Source organism: Aotus nancymaae, unplaced genomic scaffold, assembly GCF_030222135.1.
Source record: "Aotus nancymaae isolate 86718 unplaced genomic scaffold, 86718_ANA_hifiasm-v0.15.2.pri h1tg000022l_1, whole genome shotgun sequence".
Lineage (NCBI taxonomy): Eukaryota > Metazoa > Chordata > Mammalia > Primates > Aotidae > Aotus > Aotus nancymaae.
The window spans coordinates 27,964,091-27,979,849 of NW_026988435.1; the positions used below are offsets into that span (position 1 = coordinate 27,964,091).

At 36.1% G+C, this 15,759-nt stretch overlaps 1 long non-coding RNA gene across 1 annotated transcript in view; it reads left to right on the plus strand.

Annotated features, from left to right (window-relative positions):
- The window catches only part of LOC135276358 (uncharacterized), a 48,940-nt gene extending 33,554 nt beyond the window's left edge, over positions 1–15,386 (plus strand). Inside the window, exons 2-3 of the long non-coding RNA XR_010343901.1 lie at positions 14,083–14,137; positions 15,372–15,386. This is a non-coding gene — a long non-coding RNA (uncharacterized LOC135276358). The remainder of the gene's footprint in view (positions 1–14,082; positions 14,138–15,371) is intronic.
- Positions 15,387–15,759: the final 373 nt, after the last annotated feature.

Sequence of the window (15,759 nt, forward strand, 5' to 3'; positions counted from 1 at the left end):
GATGTTAGACCTTTGTCAGATGGATAGATTGCAGATATGTTCTCCCACCTTGTAGGCGGTCAGTTTAATGATAGTTTCTTTAGCTGCACAGAAGCTGTTACATTTAATCAGACCCCATTTGTCAATTTTTGCTTTCCTTGCAACTGCTTTCACTTGTTTTCATCATGAATTTTTGCCTGTGCCTATGTCCTGAATGGTATTGCTAAGATATTCTTCTAGGGTTCTTAAAGTTTTGGGTTTTAACAATCTTAACAATCACGAGAAAAAAAAAAAAAAAGCTCCACATCACTGATCATTAGAGAAATGCAAATCAAAACCAAAATGAAATACCATTTCACACCAGTCAGAATGGCTATTACTAAAAAGTCAAGAAACAACAGATGCTGGTGAGGTTGTAGAGAAAAAAGAACACTTTTACATTGTGCATGAGAGTGTAAATTAGTTCAACCTTGGGGATGACAATGTGGAGATTCCTCAAAGACCTAGAGGCAGAAATACCATTTGACCTAGCGATTCTATTACTGGGTATATACCCAAAGGAATATAAATAATTCTATTATAAAGATACATGCACAGCACTATTCACAATAGCAAAGACTTGGAATCAACCTAAATGCCCGTCAGTGATAGATTGGGTAAGAAAAATGTGGTACATATATACCATGGAATACTATGCAGCCATAAAAGGGAATGAGATCATGTCATTTGCAGGGACACAGATGGAACTGGAAGACATTATTCTCAGCAAACTACACAGTAACAGAAAACCAAACACCACATGTTCTCATTTATAAGTAGGAACTGAATTTTGAGAACACATGGACACCTGGGAAAGAGCAACACACACTGGGGCCTGTCAGGGGGGTTGTGGGCAGGGAGAGCATCAAGAAGAATAGCTAATTAACGCTGGGCTTAATACCTAGGTGATGGGATGATCTGTACAGCAAACCACCTTGACATATATTTAGCTATATAACAAACCTGTAAATCCTGCACATGTACCCCTGAACGTAAAATAAAAATTGAAGAGAAAAAAGTTCTCAATTGGCATTGTTGCATCAGATAGCCTTTCCAAAAGCAGTGTGAGGCTCAGAGCAGCACTAGATAGAACTGGCTCATAAAACCAGTGTTAGGAGCATAGGAAAGGAGGAAGGCCAAAGGGCTTCTATCTGTGACAAGAGCACTAGAGAGAGGCAAGAAAGCATTTATTGATATGCCAGAAAATTTATAAATATTCTCTCCCTTAATAATTAGAACCAGATATTTTGATTGGGTATTTTTACCCAAATTTTCCAGAGGAATTTCTCCAGATACATATTTTTGTAAGCATTTACTACGTAATTCCCTCTGAGCTCACAACTTGTGATACAAGAAAGAAAAATGTAACCTGCCACAATGTGTTTATAGAAAAAGAGGAGAGCATCTAAGAAGACACATAATTGGTATAAATCTCATAAAAGAAGAGTCTCCTAACCTATGTTCCTCAGAAAATGTGTGTTTGAAACTACAAATCTATCAATTAAGTACAGACATTGAGATTAAACATTTAGAAATTTTATAGCAATGCAACATTGCAATGATATCCAAAGGTCCAATTGTTTTTTCTGATGATTCATATAATTTTGATGGCTCACATTTTCTCTATTTTACAAAAGTTTTTGGCCCATGATGGATCAGGTTTTAAACAAAGAAAACAACTGGTCCCTCGTCACACTATTTTGAAAAGCATCAACCTGATCTAACTGTGGGTAGAAGACAGCTATCCAGGAGAGGACAGCTTGGATGGCTCTTGAATCATGAGAACCTACATCTCCTTCAATGATACAGGTGAACAAAGGATGAACCAAGAGAGATAAGAACAGTTCAGGCATAGAAATCGCTTTGTGAAAAGGAAATGAAAACCCAAAGTTTAATCCTTTTCCAAATTATGACCATTTGTAAGCATTTGAGTCGAGATTCAAAATCAACTTTAACCATAATGTTTCTACTTGTTCCACTCACATCAAAGTCCCATAATAAAATTGGTGACTGATGGATAAAGATGTTTCCCTTCCTTCATAAGCAGTCTAGAGTCAGCCCTGACCACTTTGATTTTCCAGGACATATTTTACTACTTCTGATGTTTCAGATGAAAGCAAAATATAGATAGAAACAAAAACTTATGAGCAAATGCAACCCCTCACCTCTGGGGGATGGAGTGGGGGTTGCTTTCTTAATTGCTGAACTTCCCCTGAGAGGCACTTGGCAGTAAAAGTAGCTTTTGACATCTAGCCTCAATTATTCTATTGCTCACAATTTTTGCCACTATTCCAAATATACAATAAAGGAGAGGAACATTCCAATAAATATATATATATATTTTTTTTTTTTTTTTTTTGAGACGGAGTTTCGCTCTTGATACCCAGACTGGAGTGCAATGGCGCGATCTCGGCTCACCGCAACCTCCGCCTCCTGGGTTCAGGCAATTCTCCTGCCTCAGCCTCCTGAGTAGCTGGGATTACAGGCATGCGCCACCATGCCCAGCTAATTTTTTGTATTAGTAGAGACGGGGTTTCACCATGTTGACCAGGATGGTCTCGATCTCTTGACCTCGTGATCCACCCGCCTCGGCCTCCCAAAGTGCTGGGATTACAGGCTTGAGCCACCGCGCCCGGCTCCAATAAATATATTTTACAAATATAATACTAAAGATCATTTTTTTGTTCTGAAAGGTTAATTTTACAATTGTATTAAATATCATGAGATATTTTAAGAGAAAGTTTTGTCAGCCCTTGTTTAGCCAATGAAAATCATTTTGTTGGACTCACTCTACCTTTTTCAAAGAGGCTCCCAAGCACTCTTTCTATGGAGTGTCAGAAACCTATAACAAACAAAATTCAACTCAATTGCTGATTTCATTTGTTCACACTGTCTATTAGCAGAGTCATTAGAGTAACCAAATCCAGGGGTGCATAATTAGCCCTGACTCCTACAAGTCTTGAAGTCATCATTAACCAAATAAAGAGCCATTTTGTGTCTGTAATTTCAGTCCCTGAACCAAGATAAAAAGATTATTTTATTCATTCTGGGAAGACATTTCCTGTCAAGGATGAGAAGTAGTAAGTTAATCAGGGAACCTGACATCAGGAGCACAGCACAGGAGTGGGCACTAAGGGCAGGAAGCTGAGATCACAACCCTTACTGAGGTTCTAATAAAGGTGTCCCAGCGATCCCAGTGTATATTTACGGAGGCTTATTCAGGAATCTAAGTAGGGATGTGAGTGAACTAGAAGTCATCATGGACTATGAACAAAATAGATGGGCTTTGATGCAATATGACTTCATGTGATGTGGTGTGGGAGGAAGGGCCTCCTAGCACAGTGCTGGGCATGGACTTTGGGGTCAAGAATTGTGAACTAAATTAAACTCTGGAAGAGTCAGATAATGTGGGTGGGCTTTATATAGAGGGTTCTCAGATTTGAGCATATCAGAACGATTTGCATTTCTCTGGTGATAACGATGTTGAGCTTTTTTTTTCATATGTGAGTCTCACTCTGTCACCCGTGGTGGAATGCAGAGGCAAGATCTCTGCTCACTGCAACCTCCACCTCCTGGATTCAGGCAATTTTCTTGCCTCATCCTCCCAAGTAGCTGAGACTACAGGCGTATGCTGCCATGCCTGGCTAATTTATTTATTTATTTATTTTTTATTAGAGACGAGGTTTCACCCTGTTACCCAGGCTGGTTGCAAACTCCTGAGCTCAGGCAATCGCCTGCCTCGGCCTCCCAAAGTGCTGGGATTATAGGCGTGAGCCACTGCGCCTGGCCATAAATGTCTTCTTTTAAGAAATCTGTTCATATCCATTGCCCACTTTTTGATGAGGTTTTCTTTTTTTTTCTCTTAAATATGTTTAAGTTACTTGTAAATTCTGGCTATTACACCTTTGTCAGATGGATAGATTGCAAAACTTTTCTCCTATTCTGTAGGTTGTCTCTTCCCTCTGATGATAGTTTCTTTTGGTGTGCAGAAGATCTTTAATTAGATCTCATTTGTCAGTTTTGCCTTTTGTTGCAATTGCTTTTGGTCTACTGGTTAAAAATGCAGCTTCCCTGGCCCAACCTTGGAGATTCTGAATCAGTAATTCTGGAGTGAGCTCAGGCACCATGACATGAACGAAACTCCATGGTAATTGTAATGGAGATGTCTAATAAGTAGCCATAGGGAGGGAGGGAAATATGAGCTAAAAGAAGTTAAAGAAGCAACTTGTAACCTGACAGGAAGATCTAGAACAAATATATACTCTACTAAAATATTTCTTGAGGGCACAAAAGGGAAGACAAAATTTACCATTACCAACTTCCCTCCCTCAGGCTAAAAAAATTCAGAAGATATAAGAAATTGCTAAAAATTATTTTAAAATTTTCAATTCCATTTACTAACTTTTCTGTTTTGGTAACTATATATCTGTTATGGAAACTATATAAACTTTACTATATAGTAGGTCATAATCACCATAATGATTGTGTGTTCTTTATTTGTAATGCTGGGGAGATATTTAGTTGTTGGTCCTTTCTTAGTAAGCCACTTATATAAATGGTTTTGTCAAAAAAACTTACTCTTATCTAAAAAACCTGTTAACTTCACCACTGAATATTTGATGAATAATTTTAGATACATCTGCAGCCTCAGGAGATTGCTAGAATTCCAGGTAAGATAAACTGGATCATGAGACCGAGCTTACAGATCAAGCTGAAACCCCAAACACGTAGGAAAATGTTATGCAAATTTATTTGTAGGGAAGAAAACACATCCTTTTTGTCTCTTCATCTTGCTCCTATGCCCATGGCAGAGCATGTGTTTATTTGCCCTCTTCTTGACACTTCATTTCTCAGAAATAGAGTTGTCAAAGCTAGAGGCATTAATCAGACACAATATGCCAGGAGTCCACAACCCCTGGGCCGTGGACTGGTACTACTCGTCTGTGTCCTGTTAGGAAGCAGGCTGCACAGAAGGAGGTGAGCAGCAGGCGAAAGGGCATTACCACCTGAGTTCCTACTGTCACATCTGTGGAGGTATTAGATTCTCATAGAAGCATGAACCCTGTTGTGAACTGTGCATGCGAGTGACCTAGGTTGTCCACTCCTTGTGAGACTGCCTGATAATCTGAGATGAACAGTTTCATTCTGAAACCTCCTTCTCCCACCCTTCCTGTCCATGGGAAAATTGTATTTTGTGAAACAGGTCCCTGGTGCCAAAAAGCTGGGGACTGTTGCATTTTGCTGTAAGATAGGGCTAAAATTAAAATTCCTTTAAAGAGCTCAATAGTTTTCTGCTTGTTCAAATCTCTGCTTTCTGGGTCCATGTGGAATTCAGGCACAGGTAAGGCCTATCTCTTCAGAATAGGTCTCTCTCTCTCTCTCTCTCTCTCTCTCTCTCTCTCTCTCTCTCTCTCTCCTCTCTCATCCTCTTTTTCTGCCCATGAAAATATATAATTGATAGATTTGGAGGAGAGAAGGAAACACTGCTTGAGGCTTCAACCCCAGACTTTACCTAAACAATGTTTGGTTGAATTATTAAGTTGGAAAATAAACTCTAATTAAAATGCACTTTGCTCTCATTTGGCTATTACGATTTTAGTTTGGAGTTACTTCAGATCATAGCTATCAACACCGGCTTCAAAAATTAATGCCATTTAAATAACATAATACCAAATCTTTAATTGTTAACATAGTTTCTATACATAGCTCTAAATCATGTCACTGAACCAATGTTTAATGGTGAAATTTCAAAATGATAGAAATTGAATTTGTGTTTGGATTTGTAAGTGTATTAGATTCCTAGAACTGCTGTAACAATTTATGACAAACTTTGTGGCTTACAACAACAGAAATTTATGATTACAGTGCTGGAGGCAAGGAGCCCAAAATTGAAGAGCTGTCAGGGCTTCATTATTTCTAAAGACTCTGAGAGACAATCTATTTGTTGTCTCTCTCTGAGCTTCTGGAGGCTGCTGGCAATCCTTGGTGTTTCTTGGCTTGCAAATGTATCCCTCCAATCTCTGCCTCTGTCTTATAAAAAACAAGAGAGAGAGAGAGAACTGAGATACAGACACAGAAGAGACACCCAGGGAAAACACAAGGGGAGAAGGCTATGTGACTATCTTCCCAGGTGAGATTTCCAATTTAATTACATTGGCAAAGATGCTATTTCCAGATAAGGTCACATTCACAGACTCAAGTGGGTTAAGACACACACACAAACATGTACACATATATAGTGGGCTAAGCTATATATATATATATATATGTAAGGATACATGTATGTGGATATTGATATATAAGATATATATATACATACATACATATATATATATATCTTAACCCACTACACACACACATGGGCATGCACACATACACACACATATACAGTGTGTTAAGATATATATATGTATATGTGGATATATATGTATCGTAACTCACTACACATACGTGTGCACACACATACACACACACATGCATATTTGAGGGCCATTATTTAATGCACTCTTGAGCTATAGTAGAAAATAGTAAAAACCAGTTCACTGACACCGTCCTGAGCAGTCTTTGGATGTATTTCCATATACATTTAATTAAATCAACTCCAAGTTCACCTATATTCTCCCCTCCTTAATGACTTTTTACAAAAAATGTATTCACAGACTGTTGGAGCTATGTCTAAGATGAGTTTAGAACTGAAAGTTAAAACTGGAAACTAATGCTTGTGGGCTGGTAGCCTAATTGGTAAATGATCTCTGGGAGCAAGAAAGAAGAACAGGTGGAAGTAAACGAGAAAGAGAAGAAATCCAATAAAAGGATGTGTTATTGAGTTTGCAGTTAGTGTTCGATCTTGCACAGATTTTCTCAGGGGCCTTAAGACCTGTGCCTTGGAACTGCCATCTGGGCATAGACAGAAGGGAGCATTTATATGCCAACAACCTTCTCCCATTGGTTAGCAATGGCTCAGTTGAAATTAATTTCTTTGTAATTTCAGTTTGCAAAAGTGTGAGTATGAATATGTCCCCACTGATATCTGAAACCAAAAGCAAAGAGAATTCCTCTGACAGGAAACAAAAATTAAAAGACTGCTGTGAAGTTGCCCCGAGCTTGTGGAAAGCTGCATGAGAGTATTTGCTGCTGCTAAAGAAGGGGCTGAAGGTGTTTCAAGTGACATGCAAAAAAAAAAAAAGGTATAGATCTGTTTTTTCCTATACAATGTCTAGCTGTTTGCATCACTCAACTCCCACTTGTACTTAAACCAATTCATTACAATATCCCCTTCATGAGGGCAGTGAGCTTTAATTTAGGAAAATTAACACAAAATAGTTAATGGAAAAAGCAAGCTGAGGTCCCTACTCTTGCAGTTTATCTGAATCAATAGTTACATTCATTTCCTTCTTCCTTCGCCTCCCACTCTAGATTATCCTTGCCCCTTGCTAACAACTAGTTAGTCTTGCCGTCTTGCCTGTTGGAGGTAACCCAGATTATCAAAGGGGTATTGATTAGGCTGTGATTGTTCTTATTATCCGTTCACTATGATAGTTTTAATTAACTTTTCACTGCTCCCAATTAGCAGTATGAAAACACATTGCTCCCAAGATGTAGCAATAACTCTAGCTTCTTATAATAATTAGGGTTGATTACATCTGACGATACAGTAATTCCTTTATTTACCTCTTTTGCCTGCTGGTCCACTGGTATTAAAAGGCCCAAATAACCAATAAGTAGTTGTAGATTCAAGTTCAGTTAAACCCTTATAGCGTCTCTTGGAGAAACTGTAATTTGGAAAAGCTTAAAGCTGTGAAGATATATTTCACACATGGATTCCTGGAAATGATAATGTGATGGAACAATTCTACATTCATACCTTGTATATTACCTTGTGTTGGACATTGGTTTTCTTTATGCTTCACATTGTAAAAGACAGTGCCCATCCCACAGTGTGTTGTCACTGAGAAGGCATTTTAGTTACAGCTGTTTGTAAAAGGCCACTCCTCCAATCCGAGAGAGTGGGTACTTCTAAGTAGTGAGATGTGTGATGAGACTTTTGCTGTAAAATGACCCACGGTCCAAGGCAATCCTTTGCAGGATATGTCGCCAACTGATAAAGCATCCAAAAGTTTTCAGGTAGTGTTGCTGATATAGGAACTGAAGGTAGAAAATGAAACCCACATCCATTGTGTGGAAAATTCTAAAATCACTAGAGCCACTGTCCCCACCAGGTGGAAGGGATCTAACGCAATTTTAAGCAGTGGCTGGTCTCCTCCAAGAGTGTTGCTATATGGGAGGTTGTCGTTCTTTGCTGCCTGCAGGCTGGGGATTCAGCAATAGCTGTAGCTAAATTAGCTTTAGTGAGAAAGATTCTATGTTGCTGGATCAATTTTTAGTCCCGTTTGATGTCACCATAGCCACTTCATTCATAGGTCCATTTTTAGATTGGGTCATTCTACTCACTTTATTTGGTAGATGAGCTCCAGTGGAAATTTACATGCTACACAAAGCTCCGCATGCTTTATGCCCTCCCCAGAAGTTCGCTCACACACTTCCTCTTAGGACTGCCTGATCTCTAATTTTCTAATTTTTCTTCTTCCAAGTCCTTGACCAAATCAGTTACACATGTGACGTTTCACAGGATTTATAAATATCAGAACTCTGATCTACTTTACCCTCTGATATGGTCTGGCTATGTCCCATCCAAATCTAATCCTGAACTGTAGTTCTAGTAATCCCCACATGTCGTGCGAGGGACCTGGTGGGAGGTAATTGAAACATGGGGGTGGTTACCTCCATGCTGTTCTCATGAAAGTGAATGAGTTCTCGGAAGATCTGATGGTTTTATAAGTGGTTTCCCCTGCCCATTTCATTCTACACTTCTCCTTGATACTGCCACGTGAAGAAGGGTGTGTTTTCTCCCCCTTTTATTATACGTTTCTCGATGCCTCCCCAGCCATGCTGAATTGTGAGTCAATTAATCCTCTTTCCTTTATAAATTACCATGCCTGGGATATGTCTTTATTAGCAGTGTGAGAACAGATTAATACACCCTGTATACAAAGTCGGTAACCCAGTTTTCTATCTGTCCATGGGAGGATTTTCTTTTATCACTTTCTTTTAGGGTTACTACTGAGTGTGGCTATAGAAGTAGCCCTATGTGTGTGGCCGCACTACCTCTATGACTAGCGCAAATACAGTTACTGTAAACCAAGCCTAGTTGCTTCTTTCTCTATCAGTTAGACATAAGGATCTCTAAGGAGCCATTGATGTGAGCTAATAGACAGACACTAGTATAAATCTGTAGCTACCAGTGTAGTCTCAGCCATTGTATATGTAACTACTTTGTACCTTTTGGATTTTCTCAAGTACAGTTAGGAATTTATCATTCAGTTATGAATTCAAAATAGATGGCTATTGCACCCTGCCTCCCATGAAAGTATGTCTCAGCGTAAATCTCAGATCTCACTCTTCCAGGCTTTCAGTCTTCACTAAGGCGTTGTTCTACAATGAGAGCCATTTTCAAATGGGAAGCAGTTTGCACTGTAGAAGTGTTACCATGTTCCACAACCCTAAAGATCTCTGCCTTGGCTTTCCTGTTGGTACTTGTTAGAGATCCAACACATCTTTATCCATTGGATCTGCTGTGCCATATGACCTAATCAGCAGAGCAGCTTGTACCATAGTCTGGACTCAAAACTAGTAGTCATTTAAGTCATCATAAAGGAATAAGAATAACATTACTAAATGTATATGTACTGTCTCCAAAATCCAAGGGCTATGTCTCTTTATTATTCATACAGAGTAAGGAGAAACAACTTATTCATTCTTTAGAGTAGAACAGAACAGGCTTTGGCATACCCTGCAATATTGTAATTCTGTAAACCTTACTCTGAAACTTCACAGATTTTATCTCTAGTGTTCTGACATATATGTCTGTTATTCTAGGCATCTAGAATACATATCAATTCCTATTCACTTTGTCCAGGAAGTCAAATGTCATCAGTAGAGTCAATCACAATAATGTTCTATAAGAGTCTCAAGTTCCTTTTGTATTATATTTTGACAAACAGTCTAGTGTTAACATACCCTTGAAGCTTCTAATATACTAAGAATTTTTCTTATAGATCCCTAACCTCCTGATACTTGGTCTTATTCCGTAAAGATATTTCTCTTCAAACTAAAGCATAAGAATTTTAAAGGGAATTTATTTTGAATGGTTTAACATTATGACTCTCTAGGTATGCTTATTTGCTATATGCTTTTTCTGAGTTTCTTAACTTATTTATGTTATCATCTCCCCTTTATGTGTCTTAAGTCATTTACATTTCAAAGCAACAATATATTAAAATGTTAAACATAAAAGTCTTCAGATGAGGAACTTGGGGAGGTGAAAATAAAGGAAGTAACCAAGCAACCTACATGTATGTGGCACTCCTGCCATCTTGTGGGTTTTCTGTTTTCCACAGACTTAATTTATTATTTTTTCCAGGGAGTTTTCTGAAAGAGCATATAGGTACATACTGAGAACTAAGGTGTCAATTACCCAAACCTCACACTCACTAAAAGTTAAGAAAAATTAATTAAGGAGATAAGTACAAAATGTAGCTTACTCTCAAATAGTTTTGAAAATTATCAATATCTGAGCTTATGTCTATACCTACCTATACCTCTAGCTATAGTGATACCTATACATATACTGATATACATTCCTACGGAATATGAGACAGAGTGAGTGAGAAAGCCACAGAAACAAATGTGGCCAAATGATAATATGTGAATCTGGGTAATACTCTTGCAACTTTTCCTTAATGTTGAAACGATCTCCAAATAAACAGTTACACACAAACACAGGCATGCGTGCACACACAGAGAGAGAGAGAGAGACATAACACATAATCTCTCATCTTTTGAAACACTGTCCCAGAAATTTCTCTTTCTCCACTTTGCATCATTAGTCTTTCTCCCTCTACTGAATCAGTTTAAAACGATTCTCATTACCCCATGTCTCTCACCAGCTATTCCAAGTGTTTTATCTTTTGTCAGTAAATGTGCTTTAAAGAAGAGCCTATTCTTATTGTCTTAATTTACTCCCTCCTTTGCCTAATTCTATCTTAAACCTTGACACATATGTAAAATTATGGGTAATTTAAATGAAACTCTTGAACATCCCTTCCAAATGTACTCTATCAGCAGTCATCCCATCTAATGAATGGGAATGCCTTTATCCTCTTCTCACTTGGATTACTTCAATAACTATCTAATTGGTCTCCAATCTCAATTATTGTTTTTCTATAATTTATTCTCTATACAGTATCCAGAGTTATTATTTTAAATATAAAATCAAACCGAATCACTACTTTGTTATCTTCAGTGGCTTCACGTTGGGAGCCTCAAGTCTTTATGAAGCTCCCCTCATGATCTGATCATCTTCCCAGAACTCTTCCCTCAGGCACATACTCCCTGCTTACTTAGTTGATAACTTAAATTCCTGTTCCACTAGATTCCTCTGCTCTAGCCACCTCACTGTTTTTGAAATATATCAAACACAATCCTACCTTAGTGCCCTTGAACTTCCTTTACCCTTCCTGAAATTATTTTTTGCATGAATGTACTTTATTAAATATCATTTTTTGTAGTGATCAAACTTACATTTATAATCAGTGCATCATACACCTCTGTAAGTCCCTATCGTGATTACCCTATTTTGTTTTTCCTCACCATACTCCACAACAGGCTATGTATTTGCTTACAAAGTAATGCTTTAATATTAAATAGAAATTTGTATATATCTATTTATACCTCTTGGGTATAAGCTCCCTGTAGGCAACAATTTTGTCTTTTTTATTAGCCTAGGAGACTGTCTGGTTCATTGTAAAGCGATCAATAAATATACATTTAAATGAATTACTGGATTCTTTTTGAAAACAGTTGTATAAGTTGCCTTTTCTGATGATTGAAACTGAAATAAGTAACTGGAGGTTTATCATGATGTTAATTAAAAGGAGACCCATATGCTACCAAAAATAAATGTATTTTGTCAAAGATAATTATTTTCTTACAAAAATTAAATACAATCATGTCATTGAAATAAAAAATAAGCAACATTTAAAATTAAATTTTACTAAATATCATGACTCTATGTGTCTTAATTTTTCTTTATATCTACTATTGTTGTTAATACACTTCTTTGTAGAATGCTCATTCATTCCTTCAAAAAAATATTTAGAGTTGACCTAGATCTTAATGTTCCTCTCACCTTGACTGAAATTTTTTGCTTATTTATCCTTATTGATACATCATAATTATACATATTTATGGGGTATATGTAATATTTTGATGCATGCATATACTGTATCAAATCCAATGGGTTATTGTGATATCTATTGTCTCAAATTTTTATTATTTCTCTTTGATGGAAACATTTCAAATTTCTTCTAGCTATTTTTAAATACACAATAAATTCTTTATAAGTATAAAGTCACCTTGCTGTGATATCGAACACTAGAGCTTATTCTTTCTATCTAATTGTATTTTTGTACATATTAGCCAACCTTTCATGACCCCCCGCTCCCTTCTCATTCTCTGCTAACTATTATTCTAATCATTATTTCCATGAGGCCAATTTTTTAACTCCCAAATATGAATGAAAACATCCAATATTTATCTTTCTGTGCCTGGCTTATTTCACTAAAAATGCTGTTCCCCAGTTTCATACACGTTGCTGCAAATGACAGAATTTAATTATGTTTAGGGCTGAATAATATTTCATTGTGTAAATGCATTGTATTTTCTTTATTTATTCATCCATTGATGGATACTTGGGTTGAATTCATATCTTGGCTATTGTGAATATTGCCACAATAAACATGAATGTGCAGCTCTCTCTTCAATATATTGATTTCCTTGTTTTGGATATATGCCCAGTAGAAAGATGGCTGTTTTGGATACAAAAAAGCAGTCTTAAGAGGGGAGTTTATAGCAATTAAAACTTATATAAAAAAATGTAGACAGACTTCAGATGAACAACCTAATGATGCATCTCAAAAAATTAGAAAAGCAAGAAGAAATCAAACTAAAATTAGTAGAAACACATTATAAATATTAGAGAAGAAATAAATGAAATTGAAACTACAAAAACAACACAAAAGAATAAATGAAGAGTTATTTATAAAAGATAAAACTTACAAACATTTAGCTAGACTAAGAATAAAAGAGAGTAGTCCCAAATAAATAAAATCAGAGATGAAGAAGAAGACATTACAACTGATACCACAGAAATACAAAGGATAATTTAAGACTACTATGAACTACTACATGCCAACAAATTGAAAAATCCAGATGAAATCAATAAATTACTGGACATATACAACCTATCAAATCTGAGCCATGAAGAAATAGAAAACCTTGAACAGATCAAACAATTAATGAGATTGAAGCAGTAATAAAACAATCTCCTATCAAAGAAAAGCTCAGGACCTGATTTCTTCTTTGTTGAGTTCTACGAAACATTTAAGGAAGAACTCATATTGGTTAACTATTGCAAATAGCTGAAAAGGACAGAATACTTCCAAACTCATTCTATGAGGCCAGCATACCCAATCCAGATAAAGGCATAACTAAAAAGGAAAATTACAGGCCAATATCTTTGATAAACACAGATGTAAAAGTGCTCAATAAAATGCTGGCAAACTGTTCAATAACATGTTAAAAAAATCACTCTTCATCACCAAAAGAGATTCATCCCAGGAATGCAAGGATGATTCCATCTATGTAAATTAAGGAATGTTATATGTCCCTTCAGCAAAAGGGACAAAAACCATATGATCATTGCAATAGATGCTGGAAAAACATTTGATTAAATTCAACATCCCTTCATGATAAAAATTTTCAAAACATACCTTAAAACAATGAGACCAATTATGACCAGATTTTAGACAAGTTTCTCCTGTCTCTAGGTCCCTGAACTCCCTTTTTTGAGCAATTTACTTTAGAAAACCTGTAATTGTAAACTCTTTCTCTGTTCCTTTGAGATGTAAATCATTTTAAAAGCCTTTTGTCTGTTTTATAACACAGGATTGTCATTCCCAAGATCCTGGGAGCCATGTCTGAAACTTTATCATCAAGGAAGGTAAAATCCTATCTCTCAGTTTCTGTGTGAAGGTGGGAGCCTAAGTCCTGTGGGTACTTTACTCCAAGTTGTAAAATTACATCCTTTTAGGAAGATAGGAGAAAGTTTATTTCATTTGGATAGAAACAATTAGCAAATACTGAAAGACTAAGATCCTCCCATCTTGACTTTTAAGATTACTATGACACTTTATTTCAACAGAGCTGAGTACTAAGACTTGGTCTGTGCTCTCTCTCTCTGCTATTGCTGGTAATAGTATTAGTATAAAATCAGTTTCTGTTTGCTGGTCTCATCAGATAAAATACTTTTCTTTAACAGAGGATACTTTGTAGCAAAAAGATAATTAATATAAATGATCTTTGCATTTGTGTTAGAAATATGCCAGCATAAGAAATAATTTAAATCAATCTTGACTTGTCACAGAAAAAAATTATATATGTATATGTGTGTGTGCACACATGCATTATATACAATAACATATAGTGTGTGTGCGTGTGTGTGTATAAAGAGCAGTTGCTTTGGTGTTATTCTTTTAAAGGAAAATATGCCACAAAACACAATATAAATCCTGATTTACTAGGTTTTATAATTAAATGTACAAAGCTCTTATATTTTATGCTGAGAACCTCCATTAATTTAATTATAACATAACAAAAAGTAAAATAATACAAGTATTTGCCAATAGCATTATCTGCACTTATTTGATACTTGGGTTTGATTTAATACATTTGATTAACTAAAACTATTAAAAATTACAAATGAAGTTAATTTAAAAATTGATATGAATATGACATTTTCTACTTTACCACATATCTATTTTGCCTATTATGTTATAATATTTGTATGTAAAAATTTCTACCAGTATAATACAGTATTTAACTCATTGATAACAAAAAATTATAATGCCAAGTACTATGTTCCATGCAGACTTTATTTGCCATACACTGAATTGTGTACTTCATTCCTCAAAGGTATGTTGGAGTCCTAATCCCAAGAACCTCAAAATGTGACTTTATTTGAAGACACGATCTTTGCAGAGTAATCAAATTTAAATAAAGTCATTAGTGTGGGTCCTAACACAACATAATTGGAATAACTGGTATAAAAAGGGGAAACGTGAACACTGAGATAGACACACACAAAGGAAGTATAATATGAAAAGACACAGAGAGAAGATGGCCATCTACAAGCCAGGAACAGAGGACTAAAATGGGTTTTGTCCTCACATTTTCAGGAGAAACCAATCCTGATGAAACCTTGATTTTGAACTTCAAGACTCCAAAACTGTGAGACAATAAATTTCTGTTGTTTTTTAAGGGGCTTGATATGTGGTGCTTTGTTAAGGCAGCCCAAGAAAACCAATACATCATTCTTGCCAAATTACACAAGTTTAAATATGATTATATCTCATTTAAAATTAAGTTGGCAATCCAAACACCTGATTATAAGTTAAAAAAACTTTCTTGAGAAATTATTATCTTTTCAGTTATTTCCTGTTTTTTTATAGGAAAGTTAATAAAAATAATTAATTTTTATTTTGTTGAAATTGATATAAATGGTGGTTATTTGTAGATGTAAAAAGTATCCATCCCCACATTCCATAATTTACATATTAAAATCTA